Source organism: Amblyomma mixtum, chromosome 3 (genome assembly GCF_055824585.1).
Source record: "Amblyomma mixtum isolate Tamu chromosome 3, ASM5582458v1, whole genome shotgun sequence".
Lineage (NCBI taxonomy): Eukaryota > Metazoa > Arthropoda > Arachnida > Ixodida > Ixodidae > Amblyomma > Amblyomma mixtum.
The window spans coordinates 134,968,600-134,989,437 of NC_143014.1; positions in this window are offsets into that span (position 1 = coordinate 134,968,600).

The following is a 20,838-nucleotide window of genomic DNA, read 5'->3' on the forward strand; positions in this document are numbered from 1 at the left end:
ATTCAGTCCCGGCCGCGACGGCTGAGTTTCGATGAAGACGAAATTGTAGAGGCCCGTGTGCTGTGCTATGTCAGTGCACGTTAACGAATCACAGGTGGTCGAAATTTCTTGAGCCATTCGCTACGGCGTTCCTTGTAGCCTGAATTGCCTTGGGACGTTAAACCCCAATAAACCAATCATATTTGCATCACTCCGCATGTTCACCACAAAATGCTCTCTCAGTGAGGTTTTTGCCATTTCAGTGAGTATACTTGTTCTAATGCACATATATTAGCCTAGGAGATTGTAGCGACCTGGTTTGGCTCAACTTTTTGGCTTGCTACGTGATGGCATCGTTAAACAGCTCGAAAAGAACAGGGTATAAGACGTGAATGCATGCTTCACTCACAAGTGTTTACAGTATCAGCTTTCCACATTATATGTGGAAATAGAAATAGAAAGGAGCCAAGTACAAAGAAAAGCAAACCAAACAACAGAGGTAACATGCGAAAATTAAATGTTAATTAGACTAATTGGTTAAGTAAGCAATTAACTAAACTCAGTCAAACTTACTGGGAGCATCACTATACGATCCCTTTAATTGGTTGCATTTTTAGTAGCCAAAGTACAATTGGCCCCGTTTGAAATTCGCGCACTGTGACCTCACGACCGTTTCGACCAATTGAAAAGCGTGACACTTTTGTCGACAGCTCCTGCTTACAACGATAAGGCATTAAAGGTTTCCGCCTTAAAAGAAGGAGACAACACAGGCGCTCGCCAGACTTGTGCAGTTTATTTTTTCAACATCGGGTCCTTTCTTGTCTCTTGTTTTTCGTGTTGTTCAGCGCTTGCGTTGTCTCCTTCTTTTGTCCCGTCTTTCGCGCTCTTTTAAGTGTGAACCTTCACCAACAAGCCCTGTTCACCACACTTGTTCAGTATTGTTTTAATTCCCAAGACTGATGACAAGGTGAAACGAATGTTGGTGGCTCCTATAGACCCATCAGCCTCACTATCATGGATTACAAGATGTACATGGATTTTAGCCAGAATATTGCACAGTGTAATCACCAAGTTAGTTGGGCCGCATCTAACCTGCAGTCTGCAGCATCAAAGGTCTCAGCATTGCCGCAAATATACATGTTGCACGAAGCGTATTATAATGTTTTGATTCGCTTGGCAGTCAGGTATAGCTATGATACAGCTAGGGTTAGCAAAAGTCTTCTACCGTGTTTCTCATGACATTATTTTCTCCATTCTAGAGCACGCCAACCTGGGTAGCGTAATGGTGTACGCAAATTGTACAACGCTAATTATAGTTAGCGGTGACCTTACCGACAGCCTCATAGTACGCTCGTCGGTGAAGCAAGAATGCCCGCTGTCCTCCCTCATTTTTGCAGTGTATCTCGAGCCGTTATGCTTGGCCATTCTTAACAGTGACTGCATTTCTGGATTCAAGCTGCAGTCATCCGAAGTGAAAATCATTGCGTACGCGGACGACATAGCAGTATTTTGCACAGAGACAGCATTCGCGAAGCTACGAATGTTGTCGAAAAGTTTTGTGACCAGACTGGATGGCAGGTAAACTGGGAAAAAAGCTCCGGATATTGGCATGGGGAATGGGATGTTTCACCAGAATTTTTTCTCGACTGCAATAGATTGACTTGCCGATGCGGTACCTTGGGGTGCTCCTAAAATGCTATCGCGGTCCCAGCACACACTGGAAGGCAGAGGTGTTAAAGGGTACGTGCCTAGGGTCCGGACATTTTTGAAAAACAAGCCCACTGCATAGATGAGGCATCGAAGATAATCTCTGCAAAATACTAGAGGCATGCGCGCCCCGAAAAGCTGTAAAAATTCAAATGAAAGCCCGCTTATTCTTTCCTTCCACAAGCAAAAGTCCACGCCCTCTACTGTGGCTCGTTTGACATCATACGGGTCACTTTCGCTAAAGGCATTCCATTGGTGCGTCGTTCTGACCGACGGGAGAAGGTTGGGCGTAGGCGTGGGATCGCGTCATCTGCGCAACGCTTTCCGCAGCACCTTCCGTTTTGGCACATGCCTACAAACCCGCATGAAGAAAAAAAAAAAAACTGAGGCGGGAGCCTACGGCGACAGCCTTGAACCCTAGTCATAAAAAGTAAAAAATAGTAAAACTGAGAGAGTCGGTTCCCCCCCTCGCCGTGATCACGTCACGAGATAGTCCTCTGCGTGCGCGCTCCCTTCTCAGTTAATTTTTCTTCCATGCAAGCCCCCCAAAACAAGGTTTTAGTAACGTGTGCAGTAGAGCCTTTCCCTCGCTCCCAAACTTGACCGCTCCGCACGCACACTGCTTATAGTTGATGCATCTTGTCTACACCTTGGCACCGTTGAATGACAGGAGCTTAGGAGCAGTGAAAAGACACAAACACACAGAACACATAAACACACGAAGAAAAGTAAACAGGCGGGTTCGCGCTTCGCCGTGTGTTTCCAACAAAACCGACTCTCGCCCTTCTGGTCGTGAAACGATACCTTACAAAAATGCACGCTGAGGTGCAATTAACTGTTGATAGAGTATTTATTGAGTCTATAAGAAGTCTACTAATACTCAAGTCCTAATGACTTTGGTCTATAAAAAGTCAATATGTTCTTGACTGATGTGACCCAATATAAATTTAATTGACTACCAGTGAATTAAAACTCAAGCAACAAAAAGTCAGTTTACAGCCGATTTCTCACTATGCCATTAAAAAGTCAATAAGTTGTTGACTGATATGACCCAATATAAATTTAATTGACTTCAAGTGAATTAAAACTCAAGCAACAAAAAATCCATTTACCGCCCATTTCGCACGACTCATTAACAAGTCAATATGTTATTGACTGATATGACCCAATATAAATTTAATTGACTACAAGTGAAATAAAACTACAGCAATAAAAAATCCATTTACAGCCGATTTCTCACGAGTCATTAAAAAGTCAATATGTTGTTGACTGATCTGAGGCAATATAAATATAGTTTACTAAAAGTGAATTAAAACTATAGAAACAAAGATTAAATTTACAGCCGATTTCTCACCGGTCACGGAACCAGCCGCAACCACAGCTCAAACGAACCCCTTTTCAGCTGAACAGCCTTTGTTCATATTATATTGGCTATGGGAGAGGTCACGATGTTTTATTTGGTTGTAGGTTGTGACTCGAAAAACACTGCTCATGAGGTAGCTTGGCAAAGTAAAATTTAACATATAACTGAACACAATATTCTTTTCTGGTACCAAGAGAGAACTGTGGTATGAAAATTTTTGCCTCCGGTTGGAATTAAATTGCACAATGTAGGGGAGAGCTCACTTGTGTTACTGATTCATAAATGTGACAGCACAATGGCGTGGAGGTAGCAGCCCTGCATACCGGGTGTTTCAGCAATCACTTTAAAAAAATTTCAAAAATAGGCTTTTTGGGGTAAAAATATGGATTGTGCGGCATAGTACTACCAGTGTTGGCGGACACCAGAAAACCGGTCTTCAGTAGTAAGCTGGTTTACTAAGATTTAATAAATAATTTTTAACCAGCAGAGTTAGACGCCTAGTTGCAATCAGAGGTTTGTAGCTGGTCGTTAGTGATAGCCATATCAGTATTTAGAATTTCGAAAACACGATTACCCTTGGGGCTGCGGCTCGACGAAATCTGGCTTTTTCGACAAGTTACATGCACTGGAGAGTTTGCTTTGCCTGCTTTCGAAAGCGCATGTATTTTCGCTCGATGCAGCCATATCTTGTCGAGCCACAGCGGCGAGTGTAATCGCGTTTTCGAAATTCTGAAAACTGATATGGCTATCACTAACGACCGGCTACAAATCCCTAATTGCAATCAATTGCTTATCTCTGATAGTTAAAAGGTTAGAAATTAGTTTACCAGCTTACTACCTAAGACAACCGGCTTCCCGCTGTCCAGCGTACAGGAGTATGCCGCAAAACCCATATTTATACCCCAAAAAGCCTATTTTTGAAAAAAATTTTAAAAGTCTTCCCAGAAAAACTTGATATTTTCTTTATTTGTAGGTATTGTCGATCCAATTAGGTATTTTTACAGGAGACCTTATGCAAAATTGCTGCTATCTATCGGAGAAAAGAAGAACCAGTGGAAAGCCGCCATGTTTGAGGTTGACTGAAGCTCGACCCGCCTCTGCTCTCTGGATTTAGGCATGCTCCTGCGTTAGCTTCCTTACTGCTGTGCTGGCTCGAAAATCTTATTTCCTGTCACTTGAGCCTGTAAACATGACTGAATGGTCACTCGACCTTTTTCTGCTGCCCAAGTTTCCAAGTGACTTCGCAGACACTTACTACGCGTCCAAAACACACTTTCCGAACGCCACCGGGTACGGAGCTACAAGTTTTTCACGGAGTCCTACGTCAGTTTGCCGACGCTGAACACCAAGAAATGTACCAAGCAAGAGGAATTTTTGCTTACGGCTAAAAATGTGCGCATTTCGGTCTCGTTGGAGTCAGTTTTTATTTGGTTCGATACTAAAATTTTGCAAACGGGCGTCCCGCTTGATTTGCTGTTGTTGGAGTAGCGTTTTCTGTGTGTTGCGTCGGCGCCGTAAGCAAGCGATAGTAAATCAAACGCTCATATTGGTAGTGTCGAAAAAAGTGCCTGTCAACATGCGACGCTTTTCATTTTCCTTGAAAAGTTCATACAGCATTTGTTTGTTTGCCCTAGTGCCCTAGAGCTTTGCCCTAGTGCCCTAGACAGAGGGAGAAAACACTTTAATATTATTACCGGGCACATAGACCCCTAGGTCCCAGCACGACCCCACTACACAAGTGTTTACCATTCTTGGACTATCGCCGTTAAAAACTGGTAGCCCGTGAATGCAGCAGTGTCTATGGTTTTACCACGACGAGCAAGCAGTTGTGCACTGAGATTTTTGGAGGATTCTACACTTGTTATGCATTCCCCCTACTGAGCGGCTTCCCTTACGGTCCTTTTTTTTGTTTACACCACACACGGCTTCGTGGAAACCGGCCGGTTAAGTGAAATCGCTACATTCATACAAGCCGTCACTCCACAAAATAGGCACCTTTCCCTGGTCTAACAGAAACGATTGACTGACTTGAAGAGCGCAAACGTTCCGTGCCACGGGCACTTGACCCTTGCTAGTGTTTCCGTCGAAACAAATACTCACACTAAAAACTAACGCGTATAACCGCTGGAGCGGATAACGCTGGGAGCGACGGTTCTCACAAAGCGCGACCCGTACCACTGAACAGCTGATCACGATTACTCTCTTGCGAGGCCGATAATCGCAGCACTTCACGGCCAATCGCAGGAGAAAAACAGCTTTTGTGTGATATTCTCTTCGTACCTTCGAAGCTTATTTCTGATTTCATTAGCTACATGGCGATAACGAAATGTGTTGCGCGATGTCTCGACGTGTAGCGACGGCTCTGCAGCATTTGTGCCGCGGATGTCGGGGATCGCAGTCCAAAAATAGAAATGCGCTCAAATCAAGCGCTCTTGCCTTTTTTTCCCTGGGCGTCTTTGTGACCCTGCTGCGTACAGGAAGGCACTAATCAGTATGTGGGCGTCTTGAGGACAGTGAAACTCGAGTATGCACCGGTACGTGCTGTGAATCCGGCGGCTATCCTCCAACATGGCGGATCGCGCGCGGCGGCCGCTAGATGGCAGTGCATTTCGCATAAGGTCTATAAGGGCCCGTATACATTTGCTCGCATAGGCAGCTTTCACACATATGTACAAAAGGGGTAACTAGACTATTACAACAAAAAGGAGGCAAGCACATAAAATAAAATGGCTCATCTTGATTGCTGTATTGAGTATAAGTATACAGGCTGTTAAGATGCCGCGTAATAAAAGACTGGAATAAAAGCCGGCGCAAGGCATAATGGCATGCGTACCTCTCGCTTGAAGTCACCAAGTGCGCATATTTCACCACTAACACGTTTTCACAACACTAACAGCACCATCACACGAAAAACAGCTTGAAAATCTGACTATCCTGTCGTAACTGCAGCGAGCGAAACGCCCGCGACAGCAGACGATGTAAAAAAGCTCGACTACAGCGCCACTAGTTCCCGCGCCCACCACTTTAGCGACCTCCCGACAAAACCGGGCGGCCTTCTCGGGAGAGTGTCCACACTGTGGGGAGGTGTTTGCGGACACGTATCACATGGTGTGGGCATGCCCTGCCAATCCTGCTTTCCCACCTCACCCCCACGCCACCCGAGAGGACTGGTAGGCTGCCCTGCTCGGCTGCTCAACTCTCCAGGACCAACCAGCCCTGGTGACAAGAACCCGGGACGCCGAGGAGGCCACAGGGGTCCCGGACAAGGGATCCCTCCTAGTGATTGTGAGGGCCGGGCCCTTCAGGCACGGTCCAAGTATACCTCCCTTGTGCATAGTATAAATAAATGTTTCACATCACCACTACGCTCGCTCTCTAGGGCGAGAGAGCGCGCGCGTCGAGACCAGCCGTGCTCCCGAGAGGAGCTGCGAAACTGAAACGAATGGTGTCTTAGGCTGACGGCACTCGTGGAGTTTTCTACGCACAGGTGCGGTGCCCCACGTTCGGCGGGATGCCACTCGTGCACTGCCGTACATTCGGGTGGGACGAGCACGACACGCGTGCGCGCCACCGCGCCACCGTGGAGACGGACGGTGGAGCGCAGTGCAATCCCGTCGTGCAGCGCGCGCTTGCAGACGACGCTGTTCACGCTCGTTGGTTGACGCAGCATCGACAAAGAGGAAAAAGGGAAGAAGCATTACAAGTGGGCACATTTTAAAGAAATGTTGAATAATATAGCAGCTGCATTGCATTTATTCGCGCTGCAATCGCGCAGCCACCGGCCGGCGAGCCATGTGCCTTCCGTTATGAGGAAATTAAATGTTTGTCAATATTTTTAGTCTCGCAAGTTAGCTCTTGCAGCGAACGGCATATACTGTTCATCCGGCATGCCTGCACTTTATATCATCGTACTTTTTGCCAACGTATGCACAGGTTAAAGGATATCAATACAGCTTCAATGTGGGGCGCTTAGTGGATTGAGAATCACCTGCCGATATTTTCGGAAGTTACTCTAGCTCAAGCTGTAAAGCCGTATGCATCGAAACCGTCAAGCATAACGCCTTGGTGTGGTGTCTTACAAACCTGCGGCCCCATAATTATTCGCAGTATCTCACGAGCAGGCTCGTGGGTCCTGCGTTTTCCGCCGATTCCATCAACGCCAGTTACAAGCGCGGTACTGCACTGTTCTGAAGAGGTTGTTGCTAATTATACAAACTCTTGACTGTGCTCGTTGGCGTCGGCCGCTCGTAGGAATTGCCTCTGAGATGTTCAAGAGTCTCGGAGGCCTCGGCAAGGGAGTGACACACTCATAGAGCCAATGACGACGTTTTTTTTCGAAGGCGATGGTGGCGGCACCTGGGAGAGGCGGTAAACGCATCAAAAATCCAAAATGGCGGCGCGTGTTTAGGCGCATGGTTGTGGCCGGTTGCTCGCGCTACCGTGCACTGTACTCGCGCGTTCCTGGTGCTGGCTGCCGCTAGCTCGATCCAAGCTTTGTAAATACTGGTGATTAACTGATCCCGCGCTGCATTCATGCTTGATTTCCTAAGTACTTACGGAATATGCTCGCTCGCTTTTGTATTTCGATGTGTTGATGTCGCATGGTGTATGGCGGCGAGCGGCGCGATTGCTTAAGGCCGATTCACACGACGGACCGTTCGCCCGCGGCCCGCGCACTACGTGTGCATACGTCAGCACTTTGAGGGGCGCGCTGGATGCATGGATGGATGGCGGCCGACAGCGCGCCCCTCAAAGTGCTGACGTATGCACACGTAGTGCGCGGGCCGCGGGCGAACGGTCCGTCGTGTGAATCGGCCTTTAGCAGCTGCGCTCGCTCGAGAACCAAAAGCGTAAATGCTTTTGTACAAAGAACAATTTATTAAGAGAACATCAGCAGTGACAAAATATGTTCAAAAAGTGATTTCGGGCATCAATGGCATTGCAATATCAGTGACAGGCATCCTAAAAATCAAAATAAAAAAACGCCATTACGTAAACCTAGAAGACATGAGCGCACAGAGAATATATAGGGGATAAAAAAAGGTGTCAAGGTAGATACAGTATACATAATAAAATGCTACATGACTGAATATAGGTTTGTACACGACTTTGTAAGAGATTCAGGTAAATAGCAGGGAAGTAAAACATCTGACATGTATTGAAACTAGAAATGTGAAGGCCTGAAAAAAACACTGCAATTTTGGAAAAAAAACCGTTTTTTTTCCGTTTTTTTCAGACGAGGAAAAATGGAAAGAAACATCGAAAATTTCACAATGCGATTTCAAGGTTTTATGATTACTTGCTTTTAGATTAGATTTTTGTTTTTGCTTTGAAAACCATTACAGCGTGTATCGTTGAACGATTGGAGAGCAATCGTCATCGCCGATGCCAGGTAGTGCTTTTAAAACGTTCGTGCTACGAGTACGCGGGTTGAAGGCCAGGTCACATATAAGATCCAGGCTTGACTAAAAAACACTAATACTTGACCTCACGGCTGAAGTAGAACAAAATGGCTGTAAATTCTACAGCGCTACACACATGGCACAAATAACATACGCTGCTGCGCACGTGAGCGGTTTTAGCCAAATACATGTACAAACCTAGCTTCTTGATTTCCAACGTATCAGAGTACAGGACAACCGCAGGAATTTGGTCCAGGTCAGGGGTCTTCAGCGAAGCACGTGGCCCCATCTACCTGGTGGCAAGGTCTTTGCACCAACACGCCCCTAACTCGTCTGGCTTGCCGACTGCTGCAGATACCACCATCATCCGCCAGCTGCGAACGAATCTGCTCACGTTTCGGCAACGTCCCTACAAGGATTCGCAACAGGCTTTCAGGGGAACGCGCTCGAAAGCTTGTGTATGTGCAGTCGAACCTAGCTGTGGACACAGCTTCAATCCATGCTGCTGCGCGTAGGGCCGCATCCAGCGACAGTGACTCTGAGTCTGATATGGAGTGACTTATAGATCAGTTTTCATGTTCCCTTTCTCGGTGCAATAGAACAAGAGTTCGTTCTACAAATATGATATTTATGTCTCCATATTCGCCTGAAGTGAAAATCATTATTTATCTTCTCGATGCAATAGAACAAGAAGTTAGTTTCACAATATCACATCTATAACTGCATATTCGACTGAACCTCGGAGCATTATTATTGATCGTTGTGCTGTTGCAAATAAATCTGTTTTTGTCACGTTTTTAAAAATTTCAGTTTTTCATCAAAAAAAAACCTTGAAAAAAAAAACGGTTTTTTCATGTCATTCAAAATTTCTTGAAATTTTACATCTCTAATTGAAACGCATGAGTCTGTGGCTATGAATAAACACACGCAGAGAAAGGCCGCGATAATTTTCAACCTTTGACTCGTGTAGAAGAAATCACAGTGCATTGGGCTAGGGACAACATAATAAGCTGCAGTGCTAGTTCTTAGTATAAAGACTCCAAAAAAAGCTCACTGTATGACTCGACATGACGCCAATGACGCTGCTGCAGTGCGAATGTCACCGACGTCGCCGTTTTCGCTTGGGCGGCTGTCCGGGCGTCGTCTGCTTGTCGTCTGCTGCCGCCTTACCCGCGTCGTCATCTTCGCAACTAATTTCTTTGATATCTTATTTTTAATACCTATGGCTGATTATAATTTAGTTCATAAGCATGTTTTTATTATTGATAGTGGTCGAAAAATTTCACTTTTATTAGGCTTAATTGCAGCCGCGTTTACCGCCGATACCAGGATCGCTGCAATCGTTTCGAGCGTGGCGCCACCCTCGGCGCGGACGCGAAACTTGCAATATGCCACAGCCCTGGCCTCGGTTAACAGACGGCAGAAAGACCAACGGCACTCTGCGAGTGTTTCGCATGTTCAGCTGATGTGCAAGGAGACGTGCCACTCGTGTAGTATTTGACGTCACTTCCTGCGCACCTGTACAGAGGCAGTGCGTGTTAGCCGAAGACACCATAAGAACGTTGCTCATTACTGCGAACACAGCCATTGCGCACGACTAAGGAAAACAACCTCCGGCTTAAACAGCATCTCTGTTAAAAACGCGAAGTCGAAAAATACAGAGGCGCCCGAATTTGATCTCGTACACAGAGCGTCCGTCGCACTGCGAGTGTCCAATGCAACAAACGGTACTTGATGCAGCACGCTCTACTTAATGTGCATAATAAATTATTGTTGAAATAAATTACCGCTCGTCAGTCAGGATGGCTGACCGGTCTAAGGCGCCAGATTTAAGCTCTGATCCTCGAAAGATGGCATTGGTTCGATCCCCTCTCCTGGCAGTTGGTTTCTTTTTTAGAAACTGCTCATCATATTGTTACACAAACATGCTCGGAATATTTATTTCGATTCTTTTTCGCCCGCCACAACACAGGATTTCACAACAACACCGTCAAGCCATAGGGAAGCCACCTTCAGAACATCTGAGAAAGCTGAAATTTATTTCCTTTCCTCTCCTCTCCTCCCCTCTCTCCCCCCCCCCCCCCCTCTGTCAAAATGGCAGTACTCCCATTGCAGTGTCCTTTGTTAACCGCTGTGGCTACCTATCGAGAGAGTAAACAGCAGACATACACGGGAGAAAAACGTGTCAAGGTGCACACGCTTTGTTCGAAGTAAAAACACACAGACAAAAGAGGCACCCTTTGCTCTCTGCACAAAGTAAGAGAGAGAGAGAAAGGAATCTTAATGAGAGGAAATGGAGGAGGGGTCGTCTGGTACATAATGTAAAACTTCCCAGAAAATTAAGCGGTCGCCCGAAAGATAAAAAGAAAGATGTTATCGTACACCGTTTAGGGCTAGGATTAAATGCTTAGACACACTTCAATGTGTAAGAGATCCGCTTTCTGACATGCTGAGACAAAAGTAACTGCTCCTAATTGATCTCCACTTCATCCCGGCGTTTTTCTAATATCAAATAGGATTTTTCAAAAGACATTGATTTTAATTTTAAAACCTGCAGGAGATATGTTGGGGCTGTCTGTACACGTGCACTGTACAGAAGGTGGGTATGTAAGACGTGATAGAGCTCAATAATTATACGGTTAATTAACAAAATATAACACATCAACTTTTTATTTTTATTTTAAGGGGTAAGATTATATTCCAAAATTGAAGGTTGTCATTATCCAAGCTCCAAACTCGAATATGCTCCTTCGGTATGGGACCCTAGTAATGAGAAATTAATTAGTGACCTCGAGACGGCCCAGAACCACTCCGTTCGTTTTATCCTTGCTAACAACAACAGTACGTACTGCCAATGTAACTACCATGAAGTCTAATCTCTGCCTAGCATTGCTGATGTCGCGCAAAAAAGTGACTATTCCCCTGTTCCACGAGTTATATCACCATCCTGCTCTACGTTTAGTTTGGTTTATTGGAATTCAACGTCCCAAAGCGACTCAGGCTATGAGGAACGCCGTAGTGAAGAGCTCCGGGAATTTCGATCACCTGGGGTCCTTTAACGTGCACTGACATCGCACAGTACACGGGCCTCTAGAATTTCCCCTTCATCGAAATTCAGCCGCCGCCGCCGGGATCGAACCCACGTCTTTCGGGTCAGCAGCCGATCGCCGCAACCACTGAGCCACCACGGCGGGGCCTTGCTCTACGTGACCAGCTCATTCCCCAGCCAATTTATGTATCCCATCCCATTGATCAGTCGGATTCGTGTCATGTAACACAAAATGCTTCTCGCATTCATTGCTGTCGCGACCTTCACGTGACTGGAACCACCTGCCGCAATAGGGGATATTCAAAATTCCGCAAGTGCGCTTTCCCGCATAACAATGTTGCCCAATGCAAGATGGCTGACCATGTGTTTCCAGCTGAAATAAAGCAAGAAATACTAGTTTTTTTGTTTGATTCTTGCAAAATACGTTTCTTACATTCTATCCACACCTTTAGCGCCTTCCCTGTAGCCTATCTAGTTTCTTTATAGCGAAGTCGGCCACCTTGTTTTTGGCAACATAGTTATGTGGGAAAGCGCACTTGCGGAATTTTGAATATCCCCTATCAGGCATTGAAACTTATAAGCAGCTCCACGTAGCACTACCTAACATTGTATACCCAGGTGCTATTTAATATTCATGCAACTAGGGGTATTTCTCTTTTCGTTTTTGTACATTTAGCACCCCCTTCTGTAATGGGGGGTGCTAATTTACATTACCATTATGGATAATGTAAAGACATAAAAAAATAAAATAACCGCGTCGAGCCCTGTTTTTAACTTTTCTTAATCGACAATGTGGTTCGAAATATCGAATTCCAGAAATGTGCATTTTAAAGCTTGTTGGGTTGGCTTTTTTGCATTGCATATTAATCAAGTGCCATCGCTGCGCGTGGTATTTTTGCCAAAATCATGTTCACTTCTTCATCATCGACTACGAAAACAGCGTCTGTATTTGATGCGTAAGAAGTGCTTGGTTTGGCTTATGGGGTTCAACGTGCCAAAGCGACTCAGGTTATGAAAGACGCCGTTGTGAAAGGCTCCGGAAATTTCGAGCACACGGCCCTCTAGAATTTCGCCTCCATCGAATTCGAAATTAGACCGCCGCGGTCGCGATCGAACCCGCGTCTTTCGGGTCAGCAGCCGATCGCCATAACCACTGAGCCACCGCGTTTTTTTTTCTTTATTGCCTGTAGAGCACTTAAACATATGTGCAACACTACCACATTACAACGGATAATAAAGGACGCCCGGCCCTCTTGGACGGTGCGTCGCTTCAGGTTGACTAATCCATTTTCGGTAGCCATTCTGGCGGATCACCTTGGCTTTTCAACAATTGTTTGATGAAAGCCACATTGTCAATAAAGCACTCTCACGCGGGGCGGGGGCAAGCCGCCGCGGTGGCTCAGTGGTTACGGCGCTCGGCTGCTGACCCGAAAGACGCGGGTTCGACCCCGGCCGCTGAATTTCGATGAAGGCGAAATTCTAGAGGCCCGTGTACTGTGCGATGTCAGTGCACGTTAAAGAACCCCAGGTGGCCGAAATTTCCGGAGCCCTTCACTACGGCGTCTCTCATAGCCAAGTTGCTTAGGGACATTAAACCCAAATAAACCAAAGCAATCTCGCGCGGGGCGAACACGTTGATCAGCATTTCTCACAGACATACGCGTCTTCCATAGACTGTGCAAGCCCGGTAGAGTAACTATATCGCGGGGTGTCTCTCTTTCATCAGTAACCGGAGGAAGCTGATGCCGCGAGGTGAAATTGGCAGCTGCTGTTTCAGCTTGCGCTTTAGAATATCCCAGACGGATATCGCGTCCGAACATTCGATAAAAATTTGTTCTATGGAGCCTTACAAAAATTCATTTTGCAATTCTTTAGAAAATCTTTAAAATTTCCTCATTAGAATGACATGTGTTTCTTTTAGATCTGTATGGAATTTTTGTCCAGAGGTTCAATAACTAATTGGCCATCGCGTTGTGATAGGAACATGGCTAACGTCCTTTAAAGGAAACACTGTAATGACTTGCTTTAGAGACTCCTTGAGGAGTCTGTTTAGAAAGCCTTTTGAGTGCACTCATTACACTGTAATGTGCTGTTTTTTAATCTGTATAGAATTTGGGCACAGTGTTTCAATAACTAATTGGCCACCACATTGCTTTATAAACGTGGCTAATGTCCTATTGCATGTCTATTGCATTCTACTTCCTGCCACTGGCGTGTACGGACTCAGGATCATGAGCTCCCACGGAGCGGCGACAGCGGCCATCGATGGCCGCGGAAACAGGTTCAGCGCCAAAGACAAGGAGTATGAGATCTTTTTGCCTACCCTGCCCACCGGACGTGTTGTTCTAAACACAGTTTTTTTGCACGGAGATGTGCGTGTGAGGCCTTAAGGCCGGAATACATGGAGCGTTTTTACAGCGGCGAGTCGTCGATTTTCGCCCGACGGCGGAGATTTGACGCCCGGCGTCGAGAAAACCGCCCGCCGCCGATCAGGACCGGCTGGATTTTGACGCGCGGCGTCCGGTGAGACCGGAAGCGGCGGCTGAAGCGAGCCAATAGCAGCGCAGAAAGCCCGCTCTTCCGGTCCTCGGCCTGCCGCCGCCAACATGGCCGCCATGGCCGTCGAGTTACGCCGTGTTTTGGGCACGGAAATGTTATTGTCGTGAAAATAAACGCTTCATCAGACTTGAAATGTCGCTTTTTTCGAGAACACGGCCGAATCTTGGATTGGAATGCCTACGCTCCCTCCCTGAAGCGAATGCGTCGAAGACAACCGCAGCCGCTGGTGTCCGCGGCCGAGCGGACGTCCAAAGGTACGCGACGGCATGCATTCGTGCACGCAAATCTTTATAGATACTTATGCGCGCGTGCTAAAATTTTTACAGTGGTGTCGAAGTGAAACTTTCCTGATTTTAACAGACTGGTCGTCGCTGTTCTCACAGACCTCCTTGCGCAGTGGTGTTTGCCACTTGTTGATCACATTTGCTTTTGCGTCGAGGGATGCGCGGTGGCGCGCCGCCGCTTCAACGCTCCATGTATCTCCAGCCGGGCGTCGCACCGCCGCGACGTTTTCTGCCGCGCGAATGTCGTCGAAAAAAACGTCGCATGTATCCCTGCCTTTACAGGGTCGAAGACTTCAGGGATGCCCTCGCCAACACTGGTGCGCTCCCCGACGTCGTGGCGTTGGGGGCGTACCAGGTAAACCACATGTGGGCGGTAACCTTCAGCAGCCCAGAAGCCGCGAAGAAATTAGCCGCCTTGAAGGAGCTTGAGGTGAAGGGACGCCGGTGCATTGTTTTCGACCCGGAGGATCAGCAAGTAAAGCTGCGCCAGCATTGGATGCTGCACGGTGTCGCTGACGACGACATCCGGACTACTTTCGCGGCGTTCGGAAACGTGACCGAGGTGACGCGGGAGCGTTGGCGCGTTCAAGGAATGAAAGAGAAGGGATCCACCACGAGAACAGTGCTGCTCAAGTTGAAGCCAGGTATGAAGGTGGACGACGTGCCCCACCAGGTTCGAGTCGCCGGCGAGTTGGCTCTCGTGGTGGTGCCCGGGCGGCCGATGCAGTGCCGGCGTTGCCAGGGCGCGGGTCACGTTCGTCGCGACTGCAAAGTTCCCAGGTGCTCCAAGTGCAGGCGCTACGGACATGCGGACGAGGACTGCGTCCGTACCTATGCGTCTGCGACCGGGCTCGGAGGGAAAGGAGACAGCGGGGAGCTGATGGATGTCGCTGAGGCTGAGGACGCAGCGAGGGGTACCGACGAGTTTGGTAACCTCCCCGTGTCGCTGGACACGTCGGCGACTTCAAGCGGCGACGCCCCCCTTGCCAGTGGACCAGGACTCTAGCCACCAACGGGAGACTCGCCTCAGTAAAAGGAGGCGACTTCAGGGGATGCAAAAAGCCTACCTGTGCCCATGGACTTTGTAGCGAAGGAGCCGACCGAGGGTCATCGGCAGAACACCGGTGGCCGTGCGACCACTGTGGCTACGCCTGGGAAGCGTCCCCATGAAGACACCAGCCCCGACGGCGACAAGGAGGCGGCGCCCAGCGTACAGGAACCACCAGCCATGGCCGGGCTAGAGGGGTGACGCGTGCGCGCGTCACCCCTCTAGCCCGGCCGTGCACCAGCAAAGACGCCTCAAGCAAGGCGGGCCACTTTTCGGCCGCGCCCTAACCTTGCGAGCGAGAAGCGCGCCGGCGACAAGGCGCCTTCCGAGCAGGGCCAGGTGCACGCTCAGGATGTCGCCGGCGGCGACGGCGGCGGTGGCGTCTAGCCATGTGCTGGACGCGAGAGGTAAGCACCATGCTTTCGGCCTCTTCTTCTTATGTAGAAAGGGCTCCTGCATCTCCGCTGAAAGTCGCCTCCCTGAATGTTAGAGGTCTGGCAGGGAAAAGAAAGCAAGGTCAGCTCTTTCGTCTTTTTACGGAGCACGGCATAGATGTACTGGCTGTGCAGGAGACGAAAGTAGACGGCGAAGAAGAGACCGGGAGCGTGGTGCAACGTTTCACGTCCTCGTTTTTCGCTGTAGTTAGCCACGCTGTTTGCACATCGGCTGGCTGTGTTCTTTTTCTAAAGAAGTTGCCGGGGCTAGAAGTGCAAGCTCATTTCTCTTGTGTGTCGGGCCGGTGTGTCTTCCTTGACTTTCGATTGAATAACGTCGAGTGGCGGATTATTTGTCTTTACGCGCCTAATGAAGGAGAAGAAAGGGCGCAGTTTTTTTTTATAGCATCGAAGAGCGCCTTCGTAGTGACAGACAGCTGATCGTCCTGGGCGATTTTAATTGTCTTCTTAGTGCGCGAGATAAGACAAGCCCTCGACCGTTTAGAGATGCCAGCACGCAAGTGTTATCGCGAATGGTTGAGAAATGGAACATGGAAGATGTGGCAGAGTGTCTTGAGGGAACGCGTGCAGTAAAGCTCACACACTTTCAGGGTTCTAGCCATGCACGGCTAGACCGCATTTATGCATCCGTCGATGTCTTACCTGAATTTAATGGTTACGAAGTTGGGCCAGTATCTTTTTCAGACCATTGTTTAGTTAAATGTTGTTTTGGGATGGTAAAGAGAGGGAATTCTTTTTCCTGGGAAATGTGGAAATTCAATAATAAACTCCTGCAGGACGAACTGTATACCCGCATAGTAAAAGATGAAATTGCAAAAATAGGCCCCGGTAAAAATATGCACATCTGGCAACAGTGGGAGCTGTGTAAAGAAACTAAAAATTAAAGCAATAGAGAGGGCTGCCTGTTTATGATTTAAAGAAAAACAGAAAGCGACAGAGTTAAGGAAGCTGCTCCATAGGCTGCTTCAACAGGAATCTCTAGCGGCGGGGAAATGGACTGAAGATGTAAGGAAAACAAAGCAAAAACTAGAATTGATGGAAGAAGAACGGTATCGGGGAACGTTAGTGAGGGCAAGGGCAGAAGACATAGCTGCAGGGGAGACGCCATCAAAACGAGCGCTAGGGTTGGAAAAAGCAAACCCTGAAAGAAACCACATCGACAAAATAGAATGGGGCGGTGTCTTGTCGGCGGACAACGACCACATAAAAGTAGCTTTCAACGAGCATTACCAAGCGCTCTTCGCTTCCCACGTGGTAGACACTATCACGTTTAAAGATAAGTTTCTGGCGGCGATGCTGCATCTCGGTGATGACGTAAAAGAGAGATTAGAAATGGCTATCACTGAAGCCGAAGTGGAGCATGCAATCGCCAGTTTAAACCCCGGTAAATCACCGGGACCAGATGGGCTCAGCGCGCGTTTTTACAAATAATTCAAGCACGAAATTGCCCCTTTCTTGAACGTGATCTTTAACGCAGCCTACACAGTAAATGCACTGCCTCCGTCATATGGGTCATCCCACAAGGTGCATTCCTAAAACGGATCAAATAGATAAATTGTGACAGGTTACAGCCTACAGACCGATAGCACTTGCGAACGTTGAATGAAATCCCATCCCTATTAGCGACAGTGCTAAGGTACTTAATGAAACTTTTGCTAAGGCATTTTATCTCTCCTCAAGCACATCACTACCGGATTATAATGGTCACATCACATTCCCGATGGATCCCATTCATTTTGATTTTGAAGGCATCATAACTATCATGGATCACATGAAACTATCCTCTTCTTGTGGTCCAGATAATATCAGCAGCAAAATTCTGAAAAACACTAAAGTATATTCTGCCATAATACTGTCAAATTTATTTCAGCAATACCTACAAGACGGTGAACTCCCAGATGACTGGAAATTGGGTAAGGTGGTTCCACTCCACAAATCAGGCGACAAGCACCTTTCATTCAACTATCGACCAATATCATTAACCAGCATTCCTTGCAAGATAATGGAGCATGTCATCCTGTCTCACCTAGCTAACTTTCTTGAGTCATCTTCGTTCTTCAACTGTGCACAACATGGTTTTAGAAAATACTTCTCTTGCGAAACACAATTAATAAGTCTTACGAGCAATATTAACTTCATACTTGATCATGCCAATGAGGCTGACTGTATTTATTTAGACTTTCGCAAAGCATTTGACACGGTGTCGCACAACTTACTTCTTTACAAACTAAGTAAACTTAATATTGACCATAATGTACTAAGGTGGATTGAGTGCTTTTTGTCTAACCGATTGCAGTATGTACACGCTAATGGCTTTAATTCGTCATCCATTCCTGTGACCTCCGGCGTCCCACAAGGTTCTGTCATAGGTCCTTTGCTGTTCCTTGTATATATTAATGACCTGCCTAACAATGTAACATCTTCAGTAGGACTCTTTGCAGACGATTGTGTCGTTTACCGCGAAATAAAAAAAATACGAATGACGTTGAATTACTTCAGGCAGACCTAACCACTATCTCTAACTGGTGTTCACAATGGCAAATGACTCTTAATACGACTAAATGCAAAGTAATGCGCTTTTCCCGTCGCGAAAATTCAAGTCCCGTTGCCTACGCTATTTCTTCTTCCTTGCTAACACCCGTGGAATCTTATAAATATCTCGGCGTCATTCTAACATCAGATCTAACTTGGAAAGCACACGTCAGCTCTATCATAGCTTCCGCTAACCGCATGCTTGGATACCTTAAGCGCAATTTTTACTTAGCACCAAGCCCTGTCAAGCTTCTTCTGTAAGTCACTTGTGCGCTCAAAATTAGAATACGCTAACTCTGTATGGGACCCTTTCACTAACACACTCATCGACGCTCTAGAAGCTGTGCAGAATAGAGCAGCGCGTTTTATTGTGCGCAACTATGATCGTGCTTCCAGTGTCACAGAAATAAAAAATAGTTTATCGTTAACCACTCTTGCTCTGCGCAGCAAAGTGTCCCGTCTGTGTCTGTTTTTTAAAATTTACAACATGAACTCTACTCTGAAAGAAGCATTGATCACAACACCAACATATGTTTCATCCCGCATCGATCACTCACGGAAAGTTGGCGTTCCTCGTTGCCGGACAACATCCTGCATAAATTCCTTTATTCCAAAAACATCGTCGGAGTGGAACCACCTACCACCACATATTGTAGCTGCAAAGGACGTTGATGAGTTTAGGGCACTGTTGTCATTACAATATGGTTTACCATAGCCTCAGTTGGTTCACTTCGTTTTGTATGTTGTGTATTTAGCCCTGTTCATTTTTTTTTCGCATGCACTTTGTTTTGTTAATAGCCTTCTGCCATCGTACCCGTTCAATGTTTCTACGAAGGGTGATGTTCTAGTTCATATCTTTGTGTTTACATCAAATGTTTTTTGACTGTTTTTGTGAATTTATTCGTTTTGGTGTTGGTATTCCTAATTATTGTATTGTTTAGCTTTTTTGAATCATGTATTTTCTTGCAGCTAGTTTTCTTTTTGCAATCATGCGTATCATTTTTTGTAGGCATGCCTATGTATGCGTTAACCCCCTTTTTGTAACAGTTTCATTTTATATCTATGTAGCACTCCCCTCAATAATGCCCTGTGGGCCATGAGGGTATCAGAAATAAATAAATAAATAAATAAAAATTTTATGAAGGTTTTTGCTCGGAGGTTGCAGACGGTGATTAAGGATATAGTTGGGCCACACCAGACGTGTGGGATAAAAGGGAGGTCAATAATGTCCAATATTCACAAGGTGCGAAGTGTTCTTGAGTGTTGTGATGACTCGAATGGTCGGGTGGCCATTCTCCAGGTCGACCTTGAGAAAGCTTTTGACTGCGTCGATCACGAAATTTTGTTCTCTATTTTGGACCATGCGAATGTTGGGTCAGTTATCCACAAGGGCGTGGCCCTGGCGTACCGAGACTGCACGACGAGATTGATCGTAAATAAGAGTCTGGGGGCCCCCATTAGCGTGCAGCGTTCGGTGCGACAGGGCTGCCCTCTCAGCCCTCTTTTGTTTTGTATATATATTGAGACATTGTGTATTAAAATATTGAACAATGATAACGTTAATGGGTTTAAGTTACAAGCAGCCGAGGTGAAGCTGCTGGCGCACGCGGACGATGAGGCAGTTTGTACGGTGGACCATGAGAGCATAACCGAGGCTGTCAAATGTGTCCGTGAGTTCTCTCAGGTTACCCGAAGCGGGGTGAACTGGGCCAAGTGCCTTGGGTTCTGGCATGGACGGTGGCCATCGAAGCCTGACCACTTTGCAAATGTGACGTGGGCGAAAACCTCAACCAAGTACTTAGGCGTCGAGCTTGATGGTTACCGCCAAAGCGAGCAATATTGACAAGAGCAGACGAAAGCGCTACGGGAGAAAGCGGAGAAGTGGAAAGGTGCCAACTTACCGATTTTCGCCAGGGCTACTGTATGTAACCTTTTTTATATCAGTAAACTTTGGTTTGTTATGCAAGTTTTGCGTTGTTCGCGTGCAAACATACAGAGGCTCCACAGGATTTTCGCTGTCTTTGTTTGGGCTGCAGAATGGGAACTCTGCAGCAGAACAAATTTATTCCGTCGGGTACAAGACAGTGGCTTGGGACTTGGACACCTCTTTTTGCGGCAAGTGCTCAACCGGTTTTTGTTTTTCCGCGACGTTTCTGACCCTTTCTTTCGCACTCTCTGCCAAGTTAGGCTGCGGCGCCTACTGCCGGAGTTTGTAGTCTCCACCGAAGAAGTTACGTGTGGTATTTTCGGCTATTACAGAGAGGTCGTCGCGAGTGTTAGATTTCTTTCAGTGCGTTTTTCTAATGAATATTTGTCCTGTGTAAAACGGAAAAAGCTGTATCACGATTTATGTGACACTGTTTTGCCACAACCTTTGTATAAAGCCTTATACAGTGGAGGCCCAGGCTCAGACGTCTTAAAGAGGGTAAAGAAAATGCAGGTGCCGCCAGGAGCTAAGAC